A 14,115-nucleotide genomic window follows, 5' to 3' on the forward strand; every position below is an offset into this window, starting at 1 on the left:
ATATAGAAGCCAGGCTAAAAACTTTACTCCTAACACTGCTGTTGCTGAAACTATAAATTTTGATGTGTTGTGCTGTTTTCTTCATTTGTTTCCAGAAATTTTTTTGAATTCTCTTTTGGTTTCTTCAATGACCCACTGTTCATTCAGGAGCATGTTTTTCAGTCTTCATGTGTTTTCATATGTTATAGAAATTCATTCCATTGTGGTCAGAGTAGATGCATGGTATGATTTTGATTTTTTTTTTTAATTTGCTAAGTTTTGCTTTATGTCCTAGCACATGGTCTATGCTAGAGAAAGTTCCATGCACTGGTGAAAATAATGTGTATTTTAGAACTGTAGGATGGAGAGCTCTTCAGATATCCATTAGGTCTATTTGGTCTATTAACTCTCTTGTTTCCTGGCTGCTCTTATGTCTGGTTGATCTGTCCATTGTTGAAAGTGGGGTATTGAAGTCCCCCATTACTTCTCTATTGGAGTCTATGTTTCCCTTTAAATACCTTAACATTTCTTTTAAATAGCCAGGTGCCCTGTAATTAGGTGCACATAAGTTTATAGTAGTAACATCTTCCTGTTGAATTGATTCCTTAATTATTATATGGTGCCATTCTATGTCTCTTCTAACAGATTTTGAGTTAAAGTGTATTTTGTCTAATGTTAGGATGGCTACACCAGCTCTTTTTTGGTTTCTGTTAGCATCTAATATCTTTTTTCCATCCTTTCACTTTCAGCTTGTGTTTATCTTTGTTGGTGAGATGTGTTTCTTGTAGGCAGCAAATAGATGGATTTTATTTTTAAATCAATTCAGTCAGTCTATATCTTTTAACTGGAGAGTTGAGGCCATTTACATTCAAGGTGACTATTGATAAGTAATGAGTTGGGCCTACCATTTTCCCATAAATATTCATATTGTTTCCTTTAGATTTCCTTTGTACTCTTACTGGGAATTTTTCTGCATTAACCTTCTTTCATAGTGATGACCATTTTCCTGTGTTTCTGGGTGTACAACATCTTTAATTGTCTTTTGTAAGGCTGGAGAAGTGGAGACAAATTCTTTCAATTTCTGTTTGTTATGGAAGTTCTTTATTTCACCTTAATTCATAAATGAGGACTTTTCAGGGTATTCTGGGTTAACAGTTTTTTTTTTTTTTTCTCTTTTTCTCTTTTTCTCTTAAGGCTTGGAATATATCTTGCCATTCTCTCCTAGCCTGTAGGATTTCTCATGAAAAGTCAGCAGTGAGTCTAATTGGAAATCCTCTGAAAGTAGTCTGGCATTTCTCTCATGAACATTTAAGAATCCTTATGTTTTACTGTGGAGAATTTGGCTACAATGTGCTGTGGTGAAGCTCTTTTCTGATGATGTATGTTAGGGTTTCTATGTGCTTCCAGTACTTGGACATCCTTTTGTTTCTCCAAATTAGGGAAGTTTTCTGTAATTATTCCCCTAAAAAGACCTTCTAATCCATTCTCTTCTTCCATGTCTTCAGGAACTCCTAAGACCTGTATGTTGGGTCATTTGATAGTATCTCATAAATATGAAACACTGTGTTTTATTTTTCTAATTCTTTCTTCTTCTTCTCCTTCTTCTTTGGTCTGACTGTAAATTTCCAGAAATTTGTCTTATAACTCAGATATTTTTTTTCTTCTGCCTTACTGAGTTTGTTGTTAAGGCTTTTCACCATGTATTTTTATTTGTTCTGATGAATTCTTCATTTTTTGACTTCTCTTTAAATTCTCAATTTCATGGGAAAATTTTTCTGATTTTTTTTTTGACAGGCAGAGTTAGTGAGAGAGAGAGACAGAGAGGAAGGTCTTCCTTCTGTTGGTTCACTCCCCAGATGGCTGCTGCGGCTGGCGTACTGCGCCGATCCGAAGCCAGGAGCCAGGTGCTTCCTCCTGGTCTCCCATGCAGGTGCAGGGCACAAGCACTTGGGCCATCCTCCACTGCCTTCCTGGGCCACAGCAAAGAGCTGGACTGGAAGAGGAGCAACCAGGACAGAACTGGCGCCCCAACCAGGACTAGAACCTGGAGTGCAGGTGAAGGATTAGCCTAGTGAGCCAACACGCCTGCCTCTGAATTCTTTAGTTCATGAATTTGCTGCAGATTACTTCTAAGTAACCCTATGATCAATTTTTTTTAATTTCATTTCTTGCATTTCTTTAATCTCTTCATCCTCACATTCTTGTATTGAAATATTGTCATGTTCTTTTGAGGGTGTCTGTACTGCAAAAGAAACAGTCAGGAGAGTGAAGAGACAACCGACAGAATGGGAAAAAATATTTGCAAACTATGCAACAGATAAAGGGTTAATAACCAGAATCTACAAAGAGATCAAGAAACTCCACAAAAACAAAACCAACAACCCACTTAAGAGATGGGCCAAGGACCTCAATAGACATTTTTCAAAAGAGGAAATCCAAATGGCCAACAGGCACATGAAAAAATGTTCAAGGTCATTAGCAATCAGGGAAATGCAAATCAAAAGCACAATGAGGTTTCACCTCACCCCGGTTAGAATGGCTCACATGCAGAAATCTACCAACAACAGATGCTGGAGAGGATGTGGGGAAAAAGGGACACTAACCCACTGTTGGTGGGAATGCAAACTGGTCAAGCCACTATGGAAGTCAGTCTGGAGATTCCTCAGAAACCTGAAGATAACCCTACCGTTCGACCCAGCCATCCCACTCCTTGGAATTTACCCAAAGGAATTTAAATTGGCAAACAAAAAAGAGGTCTGCACCCTAATGTTTATTGCAGCTCAATTCACAATAGCTAAGACCTGGAACCAACCTAAATGCCCATCAACGATAGACTGGATAAAGAAATTATGGGATATGTACTCTTTAGAATACTATACCGCAGTAAGAAACAATGAAATCCAGTCATTTGCAACAAAATGGAGGAATCTGGAACACATCATGCTGAGTGAAATAAGCCAGTCCCAAAGGGACAAATACCATATGTTCTCCCTGATCGGTGACGACTGACTGAACACCAAGAGGGAAACCTGTTGGAGTGAGGTGGACACTATGGGAAACGGTGGCTTGATCAGCATAGCCCTGACTGTTAATGAACAACTTAATACATTATCCCTCTTAGTAGTTTTTTTATCTGTTCTACTTAATATGACTGGTTTAGATCTGTAATTGATGCACAGTTATTCTTAAGTGTTGAAAATTAACTGAAATGTGATCCCTGTTGAACATGGTGGTGGGAATGGGAGAGGGAAGAGATGTATAATTTGGGACATGCTCAGGCTGACTTGCCCCAAGTGGTGGAGTTGGAAGCATACCAGGGGATTCCAATTCAATCCCATCGAGGTGGCATGTACCAATGCCATCTCACTGTTCCAGGTGATCAGTTTCAGTTCACAGTTGGTCATGGTGGAGGGACTGGGAGTCAAAGGGAGCACATAGACAAGTCTAGTACCTGCTAACGCTAACCGATGGAGTAAATAAAGGGGAGAGTGATCCAACATGGGAAGTGAGATACTCAGCAGACTCATAGAATGGCAGATGTCCTAAATAGCACTCTGGCCTCAGAATCAGCCCTAAAGGCATTCGGAGCTGGCTGAAAAGCTCATGAGAGTACTTCAGGCATGGAAAGCCAAGACACTCTGGCAAAAGATCTCTGCGAGTGAGATCCCAGTGGAAAGAACAGGTCATCAAAGAAGGAGGTACCTTTCTCTGAAGGGAGGAGAGAACCTCCACTTTGACTATGACCTTGTCTAAACAAGATAAGAGTCGGAGAACTCAGAGGGCTTCCATAGCCTTGGAAACTCATGACTGGAGCATAGGGAGATTACTGATGCCATAGACAGGAGTGTCAATTGGTAAAGTCAACAACAGGAGTCACTGTGCACTTACTCCTCATGTAGGATCTCTATCCTTAATGTGCTGTACATTGAGATTTAATGCTATAACGAGTACTCAAACAATATATTTCACTTTGTGTTTCTATGGGGGTGCAAACTGTTGAAATCCTTACTTAATGCATACTAAACTGATCCTCTGTAAAAAAAAAAAAAAAAAAAAAGAAACTATCAACTCCCAACTTGACTCTCACTGGGATTAAACATGACAATAGGTCTGCTCTGATTTCATCATCATTTAAAAAAAATCATCTATTATTTTTCACTTTATGTTTCTGTGTGGGAGCAAACTGTTGAAATCCATACTTGATGTATACTTAGCTGATCTTCTGTATATTAAGATAATCAAAAATGAATCTTGATGTGAATGGAAGGGGAGAGGGAGTGGGAAAGGGGAGGGTTGTGGGTGGGAGGGACGGTATGGGGGGGAAGCCATTGTAATCCATAAGTCGTACTTTGGAAATTTATATGCATTAAATAAAAGTTTAAAAAAAAATAAAATAAAGAAATTAATTCTGTGTTTTATTAAATTTCTTTGAAACTATATACCTCAATATTCTCTACTCCATTTTTACCTTTTAATTTAGTCATGCTCTTATTGCTGTTTTCACTGTGCATTGCAATTGCTTGTGTTCATTTTTTCCCTCTTACTAGTTTGTTTGCTGTTATGCAAGTAAAATGCAAATATCAGTAAATCAAGTAATATTTTATGGAATTGAGATTCTGTTAACAATTTTATGAAACATCCCCTTTTTGATTCCTGAATTCTTGCCTGTAGATGACCAAAACTCAAAAAGCCTACCTTGCCTCCAGAGGTAGGGATCAGTTCATTTTCTGAGTAATTTTTGTTTTAGGGGTCTCATGAGTTCCTATCTGCTCTATTTCAGAGAACATATGTGTCCCACAACAGACAATGTGCTGGACAAAGGATGAAACAAAAAAGGTGAGAAGGAGAAGGGGCAACAGGTTTCATTTTTCTGACCAAATTGTCACATCCCAGTTAGTCACATTCCAAACAAAAGCAGACACTTCATCTTTCCTCTGGAGTTGCTGTATGTCAAAATGTTACTATTAGGATACCAATTATTTGCCACAACAGAATGACGCATCTGCAGTTAAGGACAACAATTAGAGCAGCTGTTGTGAATATGCTCTTTAGCAATACAGTGTGAAATGGGAGAACTTAACAAAACACCAACATGTTGATGCATGCATGGAGTTGTTGGTCACATATCTCTAAGTGTAGCACTTGTTTGATTGTAACCAGTTTTTTTTTTTAAACATTGCTCAGAGAATTTTGCAAACTTATTTTGGAAGACTTAATAGTCAAGTTCACACAGAGGTGTGCACTCAGGTGTATATACACACATATATTCACATATATTGCATGGCATTTTCCCATATAAATTACTGAGTATGAATATCCAACCTCCCCCAGGATTAAGCCATTTGATCTTTTGGCAAGGTAAGAAGACATTCTTTTAAATCTGAAAGATATTCAGAGAAAATTTAAATTAGTGATTAATTTGGGCATGTGTTAATTGACATTAGAATCACTGTGGGAATCTTGAAACAAATGGCTTTCTCTGAGTTCCACATCTTGGTATGAGCACAGGCCTCTCATGTTATGAACTCCACCTCATGTCCATTTGTTTTGTGTGGTAGTTTAGGGTATCTCTGATTCCCTCCTTTTTGTACAACCCTGAATTATGTTCAATATGAAGAATTGGTTTTCACAGAGGTTAACTGGATATTCCATAGTTCTAAGTGAAACAAAACAGAAAATAAATATAAGGTGTGAGAAAGAAGATACAACCTTCCAGAGATTTCAATAGGAAAAAATATCTGAGAATAAACTCTTTGTGACATTGGTTTAAAACAGATCTTAAACCAAAAGATGAGTCCATCTCTTTTTCAATGAAACTAAGGATACCAAAAGAATGGAATCATTAATGGAAGGCAAAACAATGTGGATAAGTTTGTATATTCATGCATTAGAGTGTAAAGGCATTTGAAGCACATAAGTATAAGACAAAAAGGAACACACATACTATTGTTGAGTGATCTATAGGCTATTCATGCAGATGGAGCTAATGGTGAATTCTTTTTGTAACAATCTCAAACTGTCAAGTATGATTACAGAGTATTGGTTACCGAGATCCTCTCTCAGATAGTAATTGAAGATCAGACAATTATTTGAATTTTTATCATAATTTCCTGTCCCAGAAAATAGAAGATTCTTTTTATAAAATTCCTACTAAGCTATATTACATCCTAACTCTTTTGTACCTATCCTCTTCCCAACCCCGAGATTGATAATGACATAAAGCAGGGTATATTGAAGCCCATTCAGAGTCATGTTGTAGCTCACCATTGTAAATCCCCAACTCATTGTTCTTCTGAACAGGATATGTTTCTGTTCTAAACACTGGTGTTCTTTCAAAGATCTCTATTTCCTCTTCTATCCTAATGAGTAAGTTTTCTGGTAACAAAGTTTCACACTAGAATCCGCAATCTCTTTTCCCAAACCAATCTGGCAGAATGATTTTATTTATTTATTTATTTATTTATTTATTTATTTATTTTGACATAATGACTTTAGAATCCTCTAGAAATTCAATTCTGTCATGATCTTAACAACCTATTTGCCACCCTAGCAGCCTGATCTTAGGATCCTATTTCCTGTGGACAGATAACTCCTAAAACTGCCTCAGTGATGGAGCTGTGATGTAGTGGGTTAGGCCTCTGCCTGAGATGCCAGCATCCCACATGGGCAACAGTTCAAGTTCCAGCTGCCCCAGTTCTGACACAGCTCCCTGATAATGACCTGGTTAAACCAGCTGAAGATGACCCAACCCTTGGGCCCCTGCCACCCAGGTGGAGACTTGAAAGAAGCTCCTGTTTCATATTTTCTGCCTGCCCTGGTCCTGGCCATTGCAGCATTTTGGGGAGTGAACCAGCGGACAGACGATCTTTCTCTCTCTCCATCTCTCCTTTTCTCTCTGTAGCTCTGCCCTTCAAATAAACAAATAAGCCTTTAAAAATATTTCAGAAATAATTAAAAATAAAAAAGCTGTTTACCCATGTGTATTTCTTCATTCATTATTTATGTATTTACTCACTTTGAGGAAACATATTTCTTCTCATTATGCAATTTTTATTTCACCTTCCTTCCTCAGCCCAATAATTATTCAATCTTGGTGTTGAATATGTCATTAAGATGACCTCCACTGGTACTTTTAAAAAACTTGTCTTTTTTCCATCCAGGAATCCTATGATACACAGTGAGATAGCATATTTTCCAGCTTTTTCCCCTAGCTGTTGACCCAGCTAAGCCATAAACCAGGGAAATTTTAAATTTAATCACGAGTATCAAATAGTGGTCTTATTTTTTTATTTGCATAAATTGAGAGAAAAACAACCAGAATGTTGACAAAGTTCAACATCAAGCCAACTAATATTACAAGAAATCATGGATACTGCTTAAAGAAAAAAAATAATCTCTCAACAAAGTTCCACATCTCCCAACAAACTTATTGGTTTCAAGTATGAAAATAAAAGAAGCTTATTTATCTCAATCCAAATGTAGACACCAGAAAGACAAACTGGGATTATATAGTGAAGTAGCTTGCAGGATAATACATTGAAAAATGTAATTGTGCATAAATCATGCACAAAGTAGAAACCACAAATTCTGTATTTGGCAAGGCTTCGATTCCTTTGCATAATTCTTTCATTTTCATCTTGTTGCTTCCATTCTCCTCTCATAGAAATAGCTACATAAAACAAAGACTTAAACTGTATGCAATTAAAATGGGAAAATAGCTGAAAGGAATGTATTGATAATTATGTTAAAATCTATACCATAAGGATTCTTGCATTGTTAGGCATCTCATTTTTCATGTGTTGACATCAGCATCTCAGTTCTTCATAACATCTGATGCTTTGTTTTAGACAACTTTTTACAAAGTGAACAAACTTATATATCCTTGAGTTGGCAAAAGTATAACATTATATCCTGTAGAACGAGATCTTGAATATGATTCCAGCAACCACATGGATCTCCATGAGGACAAAACAATCAGTGAGATGGAGAACTGGGAGTAAAAATCTCCATGGACTGAAGTATTTGCTAAGGCACTCTTCACTTGCAGAGCTGGAAGTCATTAACGAAAGGGAGAGGAGAGGACATTGAAATTATGCTTGCTGGGGAGCCTTATTTTATCTTCACACCCTTGAGTGAAGTGCATTTTTCTGGAAAGGGAGGGTGCATTGTCTTTACTTTCAGGGACTATGGTAAACATCACCAGCTCAAGGACATTTGTTATACCATTCTGATATATTCTCTTAATTATTGTTGCTTTGTCTATGAAGCTTAAACATGCACGATTTCTCCTTTCTGTCACAATCTGCTAAAAATTTAAGTTCTAAGTCTCACTTCTACCAAGATTTATTTATTTATTTTTTAAAATTTATTTATCTGAAAGAGCTATGGGGTACAAGAGAGATACAAAGATAGAGAGGTCTTCTATCCACCTACTGAAATTTAAATGTTCGTTATAATTCTGAACTCTTTATCATTATGCATTATTTCTTTATTTTGTAAAAATGTATTTTAAAAACTTGCTCTCAGTTTACACATATTAAGATAAGAAGCAGTGTGGTATATGCTTATGATCAGGGTTTCATAGTTCTTAAATACAATGTTTCTTAGATAAAATATTAACTCAATAATCAACCACATTAAACATTCTTTTTTATCTCAGTTTCTATTATACAATTATAATAATGGTATTATTAACTTGTTATAAAATGATCTTAAATAATACATAAAAAATTTAATAAATCAGCATCAATTTTCATTTGTGAGATTTTTATTGTTAAAAAGAATGAGGAAAAGTAAAAGACAACAGAAGGAGACAAAATGAGCAAAAGCAAGAGTGGGAATATCTTATGAGCCACAGCACAATGTAATGTCAGAGACGTTTTTTAGTTTTTAATATAGGTTGGGCATTGAATTCAATGCTTTCAAACCTCATCACTATTTTTTTTTAATTTTTTATTTTATTTTATTTTATTTATTTTTTTTTGACAGGCAAAGTGGACAATGAGAGAGACAGAGAGAAAGGTCTTCCTTTTGCCATTGGTTCACCCTCCAATGGTCGCTGCGGCCAGCGCTCTGCGGCCGATGCACCCGGCTGATCCGAAGGCGGGAGCCAGGTGTTTATCTTGGTCTCCCATGGGGTGCAGGACCCAAGCACTTGGGCCATCCTCCACTGCACTCCCGGGCCACAGCAGAGAGCTGGCCTGGAAGAGGGGAAACCGGGACAGAATCCAGCACCCCGACCAGGACTAGAACCTGGTGTGTCGGCGCCGCAGGCGGAGGATTAGCCTATTGAGTCGCTGCGCTGGCCAGCTATTTATTTTTAAAACAGGATAATGCTAGTATCTCAGCTTTAAAAATTAGAATAGTGAGAACTACATTATCAAAGTTTATGCATGTCCTAAATGACAGAATTTGACCAAGACACCACAGCTGCAACTTTTAGTCACTATATAATCTTATTTTCTAAAAATAGATTTTAAGGACTTATTCATTTTTAATAAAGAGAACAGAAATAAAGCCAATCACAACTGATAATCATATAAACAGATTGCTTGTGATTTCTTTCCACTCCATACAATGGGATAAGGTAGAAAAAAAAATTTTGATAAACAATTGAGATATTTGAGTTTTTGTGGCTAATTTGTTAAGAGACATGTAGTTAACATGTGGAAGGGCACTGAAAATGTGGAAAATGATACATACATGAAAACAAAGCCAAATATTTTTCAGGATCTCGGGGAATTTGGTTAACTAATAGCATCCAATCATATTTATACTTCTCAAGCCTTCTGTCTGAATCTGACATTGTTTAGACTTTAAGAGGTAAAACAAAGATTTAAAATGTTTTCTAAACATTTGGGCTGCTCAATTAATCAAAAATACACCCTTTGTTCTACTCCCCTGTTATTCAATTTCTGCCCTGTTCTACCCCTCATTGTGCTTCTCAGTCAAGCGAAGTTTCCTTTCTGTTTGCCTCCAAGTGTTACCATATTTCCTCCAGGGTTTGCAGCATTCAGAAGTGTACAAGCACCAATGGAGACAAAATCGTAGTCCAAGAAGCTCTGCATATAATTATTGTTAAAGTTCATTACAGTGGCAATGGAGAGAAATAGAGCATTCATAATTTGGTTAAGGAGGAACTTGAACATCAAAGCAGACTGCTACAGTGCAGAGTAGTGTCTAAGTGACATGGTTTGCTCTGCTCTGGAGTGGCTTTTGCACCAATCAACAAACTCCTTATGTAAGCACAGCATGGAGTGTGGCCAGAACAGAAAGTGACAATTAGAGCAAGGTTTGGCACAAAGGGAGCTGAGTCACAGATTCAGAATTGGAAAAATTAGGAATTAGACACAGTTTTTTGAACTAATCATCTCCTTTTGTCTTGTTTTGTTATCTATTCCTTTCCTCACCTTCCTCAAACCAATGTGGCACACTGACCTTACAATCTGAAGTCCTCTAATGTATTTGATTTCAAAAACTTACAGCAGTAGCACTTATGTCTGGCCTTGGTTATTTATCTTTAATTGTGCTATATGCCAACATTCATGCCACAGGACCACCCCCACATCAATAAAATTGTGCTCTTATGTAGTAACTACTCCTTATTATTCATTCGTTGTGTTAGGATTTATTAACTATATTTTACAAATAAATAACTCTTGAGGGTCCCATTGGTGAAGTCATCTGCTCATGACACTGTTAGACCCTCTGAGTGAGGATGCTAACACGTCGAGAGGCACACCCCAAAGACTCAGAGTCCAGACCAGCTGATGCAAAAGCAAGAGGATTTATTCAGCGTCTGCGCAGACGGGCCTGCTGAACTCAGGAGTCCAGAGAGCGCCCCCAGCACAAAGCCACACGGTTTATATACCTGCAGCAACCAATCAAAAGCTCTATAGTGTCCATGCACACAGCAGTCCAATCTGTGAGCTGATCATGTGAAAGGCATGCGTCTTCTATCCAATCAGCTACGGGATCACATGGGAGGCATGCACCTCGTTGCCATTTTGCCGTTTACTTCTTTAGCAGTTCCTTTCCCTGTCAGCGTCATCTTGTTCACCCTGAGGAGGACGAAGTCTCGCTCCCTTCGTTCCCCTGGAGGGAGAGCAGCGTCCCGCTTCCCACACCGTTATTTGAGTGTTAGGATGTATACAAACTGGGTTAGGTCTTAGCACAGCCAGGCACAAGTGTCGCAGCTAGCTAAGCATAGGGTCCCTTATTTTTATAGCTGCACCTAATTTTAGCTTTGGGGGAAAAAGTTTAGGGCTATAATTTTTTTTTTCTTTTTAAACTTTTATTTAATTAATATAAATTTCCAAAGTACAGCTTATGGATTACAATGGCTTCCCCCCCATAACGTCCCTCCCACCCGCAACCCTCCCCTTTCACACTCCCTCTCCCCTTCCATTCACATCAAGATTCATTTTCGATTCTCTTTATATACAGAAGATCAGTTTAGCATACATTAAGTAAAGATTTCAACAGTTTGCTCCCACACAGAAACATAAAGTGAAAAATACTGTTTGAGTACTAGTTATTAGGGATATAATTTTTAAACTTTAATTTTATTTGGGGCAAAGGTGACTTCTTGTTTTTGATAGTGTTAGCTTAAGTCACTCCATCTTGGTTTGATTTTTAAGGTTCTTCAACACAACAAATAAAGTCAGGATTCAAAAACACATCTAAGTAAATTCAAATTACAAACATTTTCCACAACATCCCACTTACTTGGAGTAAATGTGCTCTGTAGAAAAGAAACAATAGTGCCTTTCCCCATGAAAAAATTTATGAAAAGTGAATAGTTCACTATTCTTTAGGTACAGATTAGTTTCTGAATTCAACATTAGTATAAGTAAGAAGAGGAGGAAGAGAGAACAAAGTAGCTAGGATGGACCAAAAAAATCCTACTTCACATCTTTTAAACAAGGGACTTTACTATCTGTCAGTTTTTCACTAATGTAATGAATTGAGACAGAGTACTTTGGAGAGAAAAGAGGTTTATTTTGGCTCTGAGTTCTGGAGGTTCAAAATCCAAGTAGGATTTTGGTACAGGTTTTGAGGAGGGGCCCCTTGGCTGCATCACATCGTAACTGGAGTATGGTTCCTGGTGGTTTTCTAAGATCACTCTTTCTCTCTTCTTCTAAAGTTGCCATGATCCAATCACCAGAATCACACCCTAATGATCCAATATAATCATTTTCCAAAGGCCAGACCTCTGAGCATCATAATCAGGTTAAGTTTCCATTCTCATATACCATTAAGGTATGACTTTGGGGTTTATATGTCTGTATGCATTCAGGGAAAAAAGAATCATGTTGCAGTCATAGCATGGGATTTGATGTAGCAGGTTACCTTGTTTGCTTTAGGTTACTTCCAGTATGTTGACCTCATCACCGAGTCCTACTCCTTATTTGCAATGACGTAAGCCCAGAAAACGTTTTTCCTACTCCTCCTAGTTAATCTGGTCAAAGACCTGGGAAATGCTTTGCTGTTTCTTATTCGGGGTCTTTTCATTTTTACTGTCATATTCACTATTTTCTTCCTTGAATTTCCTGATATGTCTTTTCAAGTCCATCCTGAAGTCTATAAAAGTTTAAAAATTCTTTCTACATATCAGGAACAGATTTGGGATAAAGATAGTTCCATTGTCTACTTCTCCTTTTCCCTTTTCTTCCATGAGGTATGTGGATGGATGGTGCATTTTGGATGCTTTAGATGACATTGATGAAGAGATACAAAACTTTGAACACAGAGTACAGTGGAATTTAGGCCCTCCTTTTCTTGTGTGTCAGCATTCTATGCAAATAATAGAATTATATTGTGATCTAACCAAATTGAATTTTTTGACAAAAGTCACTTTTAAAGAAGTCAGAGAACTTTTGAAGCGTTGTAGCATATTTATTGGAAAAAGCATTATTTTAATACTGAAATGATTCCTTTGCAATCAAATGAAAGATTTTTTTAAAGGATGTTTATGCTAGGGATTTTATTTTGCTAGTGAAATTGTTTCTGTTTTAAGGCTTATCACAGCAGAACAATAAAAACTCAGCCTAACAAACATCTCTCCACATGCCAACGATAGGGTATGGAGCTTTCTGGAAACCAAGAAATCTGATCGCTGCTAAGGGCATTTTAATGCTTTAAAAACAAAAAAATTATTTAAGCTTTCCATTCTTACCAAACTGATTCTCCGCTGGAATATATTTTGATGGTCATTTTCCCCCAATCGTTATTAACACTCACAGAATCTTTGCTAATAAGCAGCATCTCAATAAATATGCATGAACACTTCTTTGCAAAGCTCTTAGCAGGATATTAGGGGAATACATAAACCTAAGTATATTGCCTTTTAGAATTCTGTGGGTCAACAATGTATAGATAGTACTGTTTTAAAAATCGAAGTTTTTAACACAATAAACACAGTGTCCGAAACTTGATCTAGGAAAGCTTATTGTGAGTGTGCACATATAACCCATTCCCTCCAACTGTCAAGTGAGAGCAAATAAACCTGATGTTTCTGGGATGATGAGCATTTTCAGTGGTATAATTTGGACTGTGTAACATACAGTAATGGTTGCAGAAATATTTTTAAAACATTCTGTTCAGGCTATTGCATTCTTAGAGATGGAATGGTTTGCCCAAGCTCACAAGCAGGATTAGAGTTTTAGACTTCTGACCCTGAGACCTGTGCTTTTGTAGATCCTCCACTTTTCCCTTTGTTCTGTTTGCCAGCAGTACTTAAAGGAGGACTTAGGCTGATCCTCAGCAAGGAGAATATCAGAGCTTAAGCTTCAAAGTCAGTCAAACTTCAAATTGTAGCTCCAAAGTGGAACAGCGGTGGCAATATGCACGTTGAAGAGGAAATGGGGAGACCAGTCTTCCCAGGCACAAAATGATGTAAGGAAGAGTAACTAGACTAATCTTTGCTATAGGTTTGCTGTTAATGTTTCTTTTTCGTTGAATGAGCTAAACCACACTTTATAAAAATGGGATTGAGGCCGGCACCATAGCTCACTTGGTTAATCCTCCGCCTGCCATGTCTGCATCCCATGTGGGCACCGGGTTCTAGTCTTGGTTGCTCCTCTTCCAGTCCAGCTCTCTGCTATGGCCTGAGAAGGCAGTGGAGGATGCCCTGGG

This window comes from Oryctolagus cuniculus, chromosome 10 (genome assembly GCF_051225735.1).
Source record: "Oryctolagus cuniculus isolate XC-2025 breed Fujian yellow rabbit chromosome 10, ASM5122573v1, whole genome shotgun sequence".
Lineage (NCBI taxonomy): Eukaryota > Metazoa > Chordata > Mammalia > Lagomorpha > Leporidae > Oryctolagus > Oryctolagus cuniculus.